Source organism: Sceloporus undulatus, chromosome 6, assembly GCF_019175285.1.
Source record: "Sceloporus undulatus isolate JIND9_A2432 ecotype Alabama chromosome 6, SceUnd_v1.1, whole genome shotgun sequence".
Taxonomy (NCBI): domain Eukaryota; kingdom Metazoa; phylum Chordata; class Lepidosauria; order Squamata; family Phrynosomatidae; genus Sceloporus; species Sceloporus undulatus.
The window spans coordinates 109806863-109819705 of record NC_056527.1 but is presented as its reverse complement, the minus strand read 5'-3'; the positions used below and the strand labels follow the sequence as shown (position 1 = coordinate 109819705).

At 42.9% G+C, this 12843-nt stretch overlaps 1 protein-coding gene across 1 annotated transcript in view; it reads left to right on the top strand.

Moving 5' to 3' along the window:
* The window catches only part of PRSS8 (serine protease 8), a 687619-nt gene that overhangs the window by 406835 nt on the left and 267941 nt on the right, over positions 1–12843 (top strand). The window lies entirely within an intron of this gene.

Below are 12843 nucleotides of genomic sequence, written 5' to 3'. Positions count from 1 at the left end.
GAAATTGGGGTGGGGGTGAAAGGTCACTGGTTGCATAATTTGTGTGCAGTTGAGCATGTGGACAGCAGCCCTTGACAGAACAAAGAGGGAGGGTGTCATGTGTGAAAATTGTAGGGTAATTTAAGTTTGCTAAGGCTTCAGCCTTTGATAAGGAAAAAAATATATTAAATATTAAAAATGTCAAAGCCAAGCCTGTTAGGGTCTAGCTTTAAATTAGTAGAGTAGCAGAAATGTGCCTTTGTCTAACTATGCTTCTCTACATTTTATCACCCTATTTGTTTAACTTGTATGCAGACAATATCATAAGAAGAGCAGGTTTAGACTCCAAAGAAGCAGGGGTGAAGATAGGAGGAAGAAACATAACCAATCTAAGCTATGCAGATGACAACATACTGTAAGAGGAAAACATCCCAGATTTTGGAACTTTGCTAAGAAAGGTAAAAGAAAAATATGCAGCAGTAGGCTTAATACTGAACATAAAGAAAATAAACATAATGACTACAGAAGAACTACATAAATTCAACCTAGACAATGAGGAAATTGAAACAGTTAAAGAGTTCCCATACCTTGGATCAAACATTGATCAGAATGGAGATTGCTGTCAGGAAATCTAAGGAAGACTGGGAATGGGAAGGGCAGCTATAAAGGAACTAGACAAGATCTTAAAGAGTAAAGATATACAACTGAACACTAACATTAGAATCAATGTACAAATGTGAGAGCTGGACAGTGAAGAAAGCAAAAGCAGATAAACAGAAATTCAACTAATTTGAGATGTGATGCTGGAGAAGCGTTGAGGATACCATGGATAGCCAAAAAGACAAACAAGTGGGTCCTTGGCAGATAAAGCCAGAAATTTCTCTGGAAGCCAAGATGATCAAACTAAGGCTGTCATACTTTGGCCACATCATGAGAAGGCAAGAATCATTTAAAAAAATTAATTTTCTAATGCTAGGAAAGATAGAGGGCAGTAGAAAGAGAGGAAGACTATACACCAGATAGACTCAATCGGAGATGTCACAGTGCCTATACAGAGCAGTGGAGGACAGGGGGTCCTGCAGATGTCTCATCCACATGGTCACTATGAGTCGGAGCAGTTAACAACAACAACAACCATTTACTACTCTTTCATGATATCCAAAATCTGCTGCTTGGGGTGCCTATCTCATTATGCCCAATAGCAGAAGTGGTCCTGTTTCTGATTTGAAACAAGTCACAGCTCTTGTGGCATCCAAACTCAGGGTACTGATGCTTATTTATACAAGGTATAGTATATAAAGTGTACAGAGTTATAGTGTACAAATTATCCAGCTGAGTTTTCCACATTTGGGGAAATCGCAGGGAGTCAGCCCCCAAGATCTTTTTGTGCCTTCCATTATGAAAAATTCCAGATAGAAAAAAATAAATAAATCCTTGCAGGTCTCCAAGAGCAGTTAGCTTAGTTCAGATTTGCATAGGTCAAGGGATTCTTCAAGCTAAAAAAGGGAAGGAGGAATAACCAAAAATACAAAACAAGCAGCAGATGTCCTGTCACTTCAATTTTTTAATTCCTCTTCAATTCCCCCCTTCTTTTATTCCCTATTTCAAGGGCTGATTTGGAAGCAAAAATCTGCCCTCTGAGACTGCTAAACTTGCCCACCAGTAGTGAGGAAAAAATGAGATTTTAGACTGTGGCTTGTTCGCTACAAGAGTTTAAATATGCCAGTGCCTTGAGTTAGGACATCACAAGAAACTGTTATTGTCTCTTCTGATTTTCTCCGGGGGGGGGGGGGGGGTCAAGGAAAAGGGAATATGCCAGCTGTGGTTCAATTCACCTAGCAGAAAATCATAGGCCTAGATCCTATGGTTAATCGCAACTCATACATATCCATTAAATCTATGAAGTTTACCTATGTATTGAGAACCATTCAACAATTGAGTCAAAAGCCCTTATCAGATGAGTGTGGAACTGGGGGTTTTGTGCACTGGGTGGTTCGAATTCGCGTTATTTCGCACAATACCATCATACCAGCATTCGAATGGCCCAATCCGCACTCACGTGAATGCTCGAGCTGCCGAACTGAATGCGTACTGGCTCCTCTTTTTGGAGCGTGTTGGCCAGTGCGCTGATAAGGGGATTGGCGATATCCTGGATTGGGGCTCTGTTCGATCTCAGTGCGAATGGGTCTGGTTTTCTGTGACTCCCAGTCCTGAATTCCATCGCAAGGACCCCCAGATTCCAATTTTTACTTCCGGGGGTCTTTCTCTTGCCGGTTCCAGGAAGCGGGGGGGGGGGGGGTCCAGCGGCCTCCTCCTCCTCCTCCGGCTTGAGAGGCATCCCTGGCTCATCCCAGGCAGGGAAGAGGCGGGGGGCCGCTGGAATCGCGGTCAGCAGCCTCTCCTCCTCCTCCCGGCTTGAGAGGCATCCCGGCTGCTCCAGCAGGGAAGAGGCGCGGGGGGCGCTGGAATCGCGGGGTTCCAGCGCCTCCTCCTCCTCCTCCCGGCTGCGAGAGGCATCCCTGGCTGCATCCCAGGCAGGGAAGAGGCGCGGGGGGCTGGATCCGGTTCCAGCAGCTCCTCCTCTCCTCCCGGCTGGGGCCGGCTAGCTGCTCTCAAGCGGGAGGAGGAGGAGGAGGCCTTTGAACGGCGGCCCAAGCCAGGAGGAGGAGGAGGAACTCTTAATCAAAGCATCCCCATTTACTAGATGGCCATCCAGCCTCTTTGACAGCCGCTGGAACTGCTCTCCCCCCCCCAGAATACATACTCACACACTCACACACACACACGTAGAACCGGGCATGCTAATTTGTTGCAGGGAAGGTCATGGTAACGTTAAACCAAGCAGGAATGTAGAGAGGAAACAGAGAGGAATGTAGAGAGGGTACGTTGTATCGCGATTGTTAATGTGCATGAGCTGGCTCTCCAGCTGTTACCGGGCTGTCATTGCTGACCTCCCCTTTCCCCTGGAAGCGTTTAAGGTCGCAACCATGCAGGCCACTGAGCATGTGCGAGGGGGCCGATACGAATCGGCCAATCCTCATGTTGAGCACCGGTGTGACAAAACATTCTGCACTGAATGCACTTCGCGCGAATGCAGATTGGCCAATTTGAATCATGCCAATGCGGAAGGACTCCCAGGTATGACAGTACTTTGCGAAATAACGCGAATTCGAATCGCCCAGTGCAGAAGACCCCCAGTTCCACACTCATCTGATAAGGGCCAATGGATCTACTTGAATTGGAGCATAATCAGTAGGATACCAGCCACTTTTTACTGTTAATTCTGAATGCAACAGGTTTTAAATACAGTTGGCCCTTCTTATACACGGATTTTTTATACACGGATTTAAGCATAGATGGTTTGAAAATGTTCCAAAAAAGTATAAATTTACCTTGATTTTCCATTTTTTATAAGGGACACCATTTTGCTATTTCATTATATGTAATGGGACTTGAGCATACACGGATTTTGTTATACACGGGAGATCTTGGAACCAAACCCCAGCGTATGACAAGGGTCCACTGTACTCTATGGAGATGGGTTAGTACAGGACATAAATTCCATCATTTAGTATAGGTGAAACCAACAAAACAAAACAATTGTCTTCACTATTGCATCCTCTGTACTTAAAGATTTAAGAGGTTTGCATTTGCAAATGATGAAGCAACTTTAAAAAAAATCAAGTTCACTATAAGTTAATTTTCTTCTGGCCCTCTTCTTAGGGTGACCTTTCATTGAAATTAGCGTGTAACCATAATCCTCAAACAATAGAAAGCAGATTTATCCTGCTTCAAGCTGTTTTACTTTCTGTAATTTGTGCATTTATGCAATATTACCCTTCTGTTGTCCTTTGTTTTCTTCCTACTGAGTTCTGAATGTTTTATTTCCTATTGAGAATTGCTATGAGAACTTTGGTTCAGAATAGCCTATTTAACAGGACAGACTGGTTTTAAAGTTGATAAACATCTGAGAATTAGCTTAATGAAGATGGTGTTCTAATAAATAATAATAATAATACTTTTATTTGTATCCCACTTTTCTGTAACTAGACAACCAAAGCGGCTCACAACATATTAAAATCCACATTTACAACATGTTCTGGATCTCTCTGCATGCAAAGCATGCCCACTGTCCAAGTTAGAGCGCCACATCCTTGCCAAATCTTTTTCTGGGTCTTGTGGTCCACTCTCCCCACCCACCTGGTGGACTGGCAGTGACAATAATGAAATGAATGATGAATAAACTATTCTAAAGTTCAGTGATCTCCATCTCTTGAACCTGTTTCCTCCTTTCCAGCCTGCTCAACTGTTAAACCATAGCTGTGAGGAGAGAACAATGACTAGGATCAGAAAATATGTCAATGACCCAGTTTGGGACTGCTCACAGGGCCTACTACAAGTTAGTCCTCCACTGAAATTACTTACTAATCACAAACATTCATAAACATTCCTTTCTGTTCTATGTCTTACAACCTATCCTGCCCTCATGCACATTTGTACACGCACTTTTTGCACTGTCCCTTTTCTGATTTCCACTTACTTGGACTGATGCTTTCTTCTCCAGATTTCTAATCCGGTATCCTTTTTCTTAGAGGATGACATGATATGTAATGGAAAGGGCTGCAAGTGAAAACAAATAAAAAGCTATTAACATAGCATTTTTTAAGAAATAAAAATCCTTCAGTTGGGAAGGTAGCATACATCATGGTGGCCATAAGAACAAAAAATATGGAATAGTCTGTGTATTGCAGCCTTTCAGGCAAGTTCTCAAAGGCCACTAGTCTACAAGACCTTTCATCAGTTTTCTGCCTAGACATGTTTACACTTAACATTCCTAAATAAATACATTTATTCCCAGGTTCCACTTCCTTCGGTAAGAGACATAGCCAAATTCTTCTTGTTAATTCCCAGATGCCAGCAAACCTCTGCCTCCATGACTCATACTCAGCCCACTGATCTATTAATTCTCATCTTCAGCGTGAGATCTTTTTTGAAAAGGGGGTTTCTGCATATATTTGTAATAATTCAGAAGTAGACAACCTGGGCTTGCTTGGGGGTATTTCCCTGTATCCATACCCTGGACCCTACAGGGCCACACCAGGCCTTCCTGATGAAACCAGAAGTGATAGGAAAGTCACTTTTGTGTTCTTGTTTTTAAATTTAGTTTGTGAAACACAAAATATGGGACAAAGAGCTGCCTTGTTTTAGAATTCCTCTTCCCACAGGAGACTTCTGCAGGTGTGATTCTCCCCTTTTCACTGAAATAAATATTTGAGGGTAATTGGGATTGCAAATGTAGCCTTGGGAACACATGTGGCTGCTAAATTGCATACATTTTAGTCCTATAGTAAATTAATCCCATATACCGTATATCCTTTAAAAACATAAATGTCCAGCATTTCAGCTTCCAGGATTGTGAAATTGCACTTAAAATGGTTGTGCAACAGGTCTGAATCACAGTGGCCTTTTTCAGATCATAAACCAGTTCAAATAAGTATGCCTTCATCCTTTCCTGGATCTTTTGGTTTCACATCTGGTGATCTTTAAATCTGTCATTGTCACAGGCTAGAGTGAGAAGGATACAGCAGAGATAAGATGAAGATTTTGAGTGTGCCAAAAGACTGTGGATTCCAGCCTCTTGGTCAACCCAGTTGGCAGGAAGGCCTCACTGCTGAGAGAAAACATGTCATGCTTCTCAACTTGCCAGGAATCATTTCCTGAAAATGAAAGAGCAGCATGCAAGGCTTGGCGCCAAATATGCACAATTTATGCAGAGGGATTGCAGTTAGACATTGGAAGGAAGTTTCCTCTCTGTTTATGCAACAAGAAGGTCTGTGACTGTGAGCCTCAGGCAGCTGATGCAGAGGGCATGACATACCCTTCTGCTTTTCAAAAATAGTGCTATTAAGACAGGACTTTGGGGGTGAAGACCAAGATCCACTCCACACAGTGAGCAAGAGGACTCCCAGACATTGCTAGACTGGCTTACTGCATTTTAAAAGAAGTGAGCAAACAGAAATGCCAGAGCTTCAAAATGTTACTTTTGAAGGACTATATTTCCTATATAGGAGCCGGCATGATGTAGTTAGTGGTTTGGGTGCTGGGCTATGACTCTGGAGACCAGGGTGCAAATCTTAGCTCAGCCATGGAAACTCCCTGGGTGACATTAGGCAAGTCACTCTCTCAGCCACAGAGGAAGACAATGGCAAACCCACTGAAAAAAATTGCCAAGAAAACCCCATGATAGTGGGCCTTATCACACGTGGGGGGTTTGCAGCTCAGATCTACAGTCACTCCTATTCTAGCAACGTGAAACATTATGTTTTTTCACACCAGATCTGGAGTCACTCCTGTCTAGCAATGCGAATTCACGTTAAAACGTGATGTTTTACCACACCTGGTTGCCCTTCCGTTGCCCTTCCAAATCAAGGGGAAAGCGGAGTCAGTTCGATTCCAGGCAAGTCACGTGATGCAGATTCAAGCAAAGCATGGTGAGTGCACATTGTATTACCACACCAGAACATACTTTGAGGGTTCAACAATTTGAATCAGCACCCTTGCACATGCTCAATGGGGCTCTGGACACTGTCCTCCTTCCCCTCCTTAGCTGTCATCCTTCATCAGGTTGAAGGAGCAGTCAGGGGATGATGGGCTGGGTGGCAGTGTGGGGCAGATTGGGGTGTAGGAGCAGGCAGGGGATGATGGGATAGGTGGCAGGGAGTCACTGGAGCCAGGATGGGGTGAAGGAGCAGTCAGGGGATGATGGGATAGATTGCAGGGGTCACAGGGGCCAGGATTGGGATGCAGGAGCAGGCAGGGGATGATGGGATAGGTTGCAGGGGGGTCACTGGGCCCAGGATCGGGATGAAGGAGCAGGCAGGGGATGTTGGGATGGGTGGCAAGTTGGCAGAGAGTACGAGATGGCATGAAGGAGGAGGAGGGGGATGAAGGAGCAGGATGCAGGGGGCCAAGGGGGGTGAATCAGAGTGATCTTCCACACCAGATCAATTCGAAGTGAGCTTAGAAGCAGATTTTGGTGAATTCGCTTGTCTCCAAATTCATCAAAATGAGGAGTCACTTTGGAATCACTCAGAAGCGCCATGGAAGGAGCTCCCATAGAAAGGAATCACGTCTGATAACACACTCATGTTATGATGTGAATTCACATAGTTGGACCTGCAATCACGTCGGATCTGAATGGCAAAAAGCTCCAAAAACCTCCGTGTGATAAACATCAGTGTTGCCTTAGGGCAGTGATGGTGAACCTTTTAGAGGCCGAGTGCCCAAAGTGCAACCCAAAACCCACTTATTTACTGCAAAGTGCCATGTCCCTCTGGCTTTCTAGTAACAAACTCTGGCAAACTCTGTCCTGAGGCGACAGCACATGTGCCCACAGAGAGGGCTCTGAGTGCCACCTCTGGCACGCATGCCATAGGTTCGCCATCACTGCCTTAGGGTCTCCATAAATCTGAAGTGACTTGAAAGCACATAACAACGATTTCCCCAATTCTCTAGCTAGCATGGCCATTGGCTATGCTGTCTGGGGGATTCTGAGAATTATAATCAAGACAGAAAGTAGAACATGTCAAATCTCATACGCAAGATGCTTCTAAAGCCCCTCCACACCTTATTCTTTAACACTGGTAAATGCTGTATTAGGCTTACTTTATACCATATACATTTACTTTGCAAATTTCCTGTCTTCCACCGATTTGAAAAGTCAGGGGCATGTTTTGCCCTATTGGTTAAATATATATTATGAAACAAAACTTTATCATCACCACAGTAGGTTATCAACAGTTCAATACATGCATCAGCCCCAATTAGTTGTGAAATGCTGGCCTGTGCCAAGGGCAACAGCTTAGCAATTCTGCACAGCCACCCATTACTCACACTAAAATTTAATTTCTTGAGACTCTGGAAGAAAAATGAATACTGAAAAATTAAATATGTAACAATAAGTGCTAAAAATATTAAAAATCCTATCTAAGATAGAAACCCATCATTCCAGAAGGTCTAGACAGTGAATCCAGAGGTCCAGGGTCTAACTCAGCAGAATGATCCCATTTCCACTTTTTGAAGAGGGCAATATATATTGCCAGTCAAAGAGGAGTGCAGATTGCCTTTGGTAAAACAATTAGGTCTAGTCTAAGCCAGCCTTCCCCAACTTCATAACTTCCAGATGAGACAACTTCCATATACCCTGCCAGCATTCTTGGGAAAGCTCTTCTAGTAACTGGTAGAAACTGGGACCAAATAAGGACAGTGATTTACTTGGAAGCAGAACTAAACAGCAAGGTACTGTCCCTAAGAAGTTGAGACAGTTGAAACATATGGTATATTTTGATCATCATCATTATCAATTTCATATACAGTATATCCCGTCTTTTCCCCAATAATAGGATTCAAGGTGGCTATGGTATAGTAGTGGAAAACAGGGAGATCTGACCTGTTATACAGAATCCTACAATCTCCAAAGTGTTCATGAACAAAACCCTACTGAAATTAACCAGGAGAAAAACAGATTTCAGTTTAATCAGAGGTCCAAAACACACTGCAGAAATAATCCAGTTTGAGAACATTTTAAACACCCTGGCTCAATTCTAGGGAATTCTGGGTACTATAGTTTTGTGAGACATTTAGCCTTCTCTGTCAGTGAGCTCTTGTGCCACAACAAACTACAGTTCCCAGACTTACATAAAAAAATCTTCCCACTGGACCCACAGCTGTGACCTACAAACATGCAATGGGAGAAAGGGTGGGACCTGGGTTTTCACCCTAGACACAAATACCTTGGCCTGGCCCTTATTCACTTATATGGATTGCTTGGGCAAACTTTAGTCAGCATGAAGCTACAATACCTCCTGTCTTATGTTAACAGCACAAGCCGATGCATGCTGACTTAGAAATATGCCTCACTGGGTTGCGGATGAAGTCCAACATTGCAGCTAGCTAGTTCCTAGCTGTACTTCTTCCTACCCAGTCTGTCTGAACCATGCTTCTTCTTCCACTCCTCTCTGCCCCCCACCTTGGCTGTAGGGTTCCATTCATCCCTGTTCCCGTCACGGAGCTTTGCAACCTCCTGAGTCACTGGCTGCGCTATTGACACAGACAGCCAGGGCATAATGCCAAGGCAGCCAGCAAAGGGACTACTGGCCTGACGCACGGCTGGAGCTGCCAACCTCCTTCGGTCCTCTTAGCAACGGAAAGCCAAAACCCTTCTCCACCTGCAAAGCAGCAAAACATACACACATCATCATCAACCCCGCCAACCTAGATGTTGCCCACCCCAAAAGATGTTTCAGTTCACTTTCCCAAGGGCTAGAATATTTCATAGGTTTGTTCTAAATTCTGTTTTCTTGTGATATGAGAGAAGGCAACAGAGAAGAAGAGTGAACTGAGGTCTTTGAAGGTTTTTGCAAATTTCTGTTTTATTTCCAAATCTGCAAGCACACCACTTAAGCAGGCAACACAACTGCTAGGCCTGCATTATTTTCAAAGCTGGAAGGGTTACAGTGCATTCAAACACACACCACAAACCTATATAACCCCCATTTTTGCCAATTCCACTGGAAACTCAAATTTTCACTTTGCCTAAAATCAGACTGCTTCCTTTTTTGGCACACATCCCACCCTCAAGAGAACATCTAGTTTTAGATCCCACCCTGCAGGCAGATTGCTAATTAATGGAATGCTCTTCCCAGGGAGGCTTGCCTGGTGCCTGAGTTGTTATTATCTTTTCAGCACCAGGCAAAGACCTTTGCATTTTCCAGGTTTTTAAAAAAGGATGAATCTGCTGCTTTTCTGCTATTCTGTTTTAAGTGTAAAATGGCAGCATTCTAATTTTGAAAGTTCCAAATTCTGCCTTCCAAGAAGCCTACAAGCAAGTTATTAAGGCAACACCTGTATCCTGTCATTGCTACCCAGCTGCTAGTAGTAAGTGACATGTTGCTTCTGAACACAGAGATGCCACAGAGCTGTAGTGACTTAATTCCCTAATAAAGTAAGTGTTTGTAACAGCAATGTATTCCAATTTCTTTTCAGGGCATACCTAACAGAATGCCATCAACTATCTACCCCTGTCTATATATTGGCAAAAATTACCCCAAGTAATCTCATTATTCATTTTTTTTGGCTTAGTTTCTGAGGCTAGTGCTCTCTGGAGACAACCATACATTCTTGTTCCCTTCCCTGAATCTAATGCCAAGACACAAATTTACTTCACTGCATAAGCCCGAATTCTACTCAAAAGACATTTTAGTCCGGAAAATCAGTATGCAATGGGATCTTGTAGCACCTTTAAGACCAGGGTGACTAAATGTCCCAACCACAAAGGAGGTCAAGTCGCCATAAAATAGAGGATGTTCAAGAAAAATGGAAGGCATTCCAAAATACAAGTTATAACTACTCATATAAAAATGTAAATTCATGCTTCTTAGAACTGGACAGAAGGTTGAAATGTAGGTCATGTCCTGGAAAAGAGGACATTTGGTCATCCTGTTTCAGAACGCCTGAAAGAAAAATGTTGGTACTATGAGTTTTCCAAGATTTGAGCCTACTTCTTCAGATGCATGTTTGCAAACATTCATCTGAGGAAGTAGGCTCATGTCTAGGAAAGCTCAAGCTACCAACGTCTTTAAGTTAATCTTAAAGGTGCTACTGAAAGTAGAAACCAGAAACCCTTCCTGATTGCAGACAATCAGTAGTAAAAGACAATAATATATTCCTTTAAAACAGTGGTCCACAAGCTGTGCTCTTTAAGGGATTTTGGACTTCAGCTCCTAAAATCCCAGACTACTGGCCAGCATACCTGAGGCTTCTGGGAGCTGAAGTCCCAAATTCCTTAAAACACACAGTATGGGGACCACTGCTTTACTAACTTCAGTACCTACACAGCATAGAGATAAAGAGGGATGGCTAGATCAGTATCTCTGAGACAGACAGAAGGTAGACTGATTCCTCTAGAACCCCAAATTTGTTATTTCTGTATTTAAACTTGAAAATACTAAGAAACCAAAGTGAAGCCTTATTACAGAGTCCTGACCATTGGGAAACAACATTGAACAGGGTAGCTGGCAAAGGATATAGTTGTAGTTGCAGGACTGCTGAAGACTGCAGCTCCCAGCATGAAAAGTATCTCTTTTGATACATTTGAACAACATGAGCTGACTAAAGGGAAAGTGGTACATCCCCCCTTTTTATTTTCCCTTCCATTTCAACACACACACATATAGATACATAGATAAATAGGCATACATATCTGTATATTCACATTCATGCACACACACACACACACTCCAAAAAAATTAGTTGCCCTGAAAGTTGCCCTGAAAGTGAAAGGACCACCGAAAGGAAATGGTGGAAAATTGCAGCACTGCATCATGGGAAATTTGCAACCCAACTTGGGTTTGCGGTGGTGTACCAGAGCAGAAGCAAAGTTGTGTTCCACACCAGACCAATTCGGAGTGAAAGCGAAGTGAGCTTGGAAGCGATTTCTGTGAATTCGCTTGTTACCGATTTCACCAAAATGAGGGGGTCACTTTGGAATCACTGTGGAAGCGCCAGGGAAGGAGCCCCCATAGAAAGGAATCGCGTGTGATAACACATCATGTTATCACTTGAATTCGCATTGTTGGACCCACAGTCACGTCAGATCTGAGCTGCAAAAAAAGTGCAAAAAGCTCCAATACTACAGTTCCCAGAATTCCCTAGCATTTAGCCAGCCAGTTAAAGTGGTCTCAAAATGGATTATTTCTGCAGTGTGTTTTGGCCCTTCTCTATCCCAGCTGCTGCTGCATCTTCTAGCGGCTTCTATATTTCTGCTTGCTAAGACAACTGTGGAGAGGGAATGAGACTGTCCTCTTTTCTAGAAGACAGGTGGAAGTGATTGTTTATTGGCAGGAGTTGCCCTGTTAGTAGCATTCAAGCAAAATATTATAGGATTTCCATTTGGGCAATTAGTGTTGGCTCTGGCATTTGTGCTAGATTGATCTCAAGGGCCAAATTATGACTGTCATGAAGTCAAATATCTTAAAAAAAAAACACCTCCATCTTTGTTTATTGCAAATTAATTTACAACGTGCACATACTATACCCACAAATTTAGGATGAAATAAAAATAAGTGGCACAGCACTGGAGCTGCATTTACACTGCAGAGTTAATGCAGTTTGACACTGCTTTAACTACCATACCATGTTGAGGTATTACTGTATAGTGTTTATCACACGGGGGGAAATTGGAAGTTTAAACAGGGTGTATCCCATGGAAATCGCGCAATTACTATTAAAGCGCGGTTAAGATTTTCATACACAGCGGTCATTATCCTGGGAATAACCAGGGAATAACCAAGCAATAAACAGCAGCAAATCACTCAAGGATTTTCCCGTGAATGATTTGTTACTGTTTATTGCCTGGTTATGCCCAAGTTAATGGTGCTTTAATCACTTTTGATCGCAACGTCATGTGAAAACCTTTATTGCGAATGTGTGTTTTTGCGGAATAAACCCCATTTACACTTCCAATTGTCCCCGTGTGATAACCTCTACTGATGGATTTTTGTTTACAATTCATATTTTATAGCTTTTTGTGGGTTTTTTGGGCTATGTGGCTATGTTCTAGAAGAGTTTATTCCGGACGTTTTGCCAGCATCTGTGGCTGCCATCTTCAGAGAATGTAAATTTTCAGTACTTGTTTCAAAATGGTTTGCTTATTTGTTTAGATTAGTTTCATTAGCATTTTATATCCTTATAAACAATGAAATTGTCATGTCAGACATGACTGTCCATGAAAGCCTTTGACTTCACATTAATGTTTTAGCTGTATCCTTTTGAAATTATTGTAAGCCACCTCAAAGCCCATTTTGG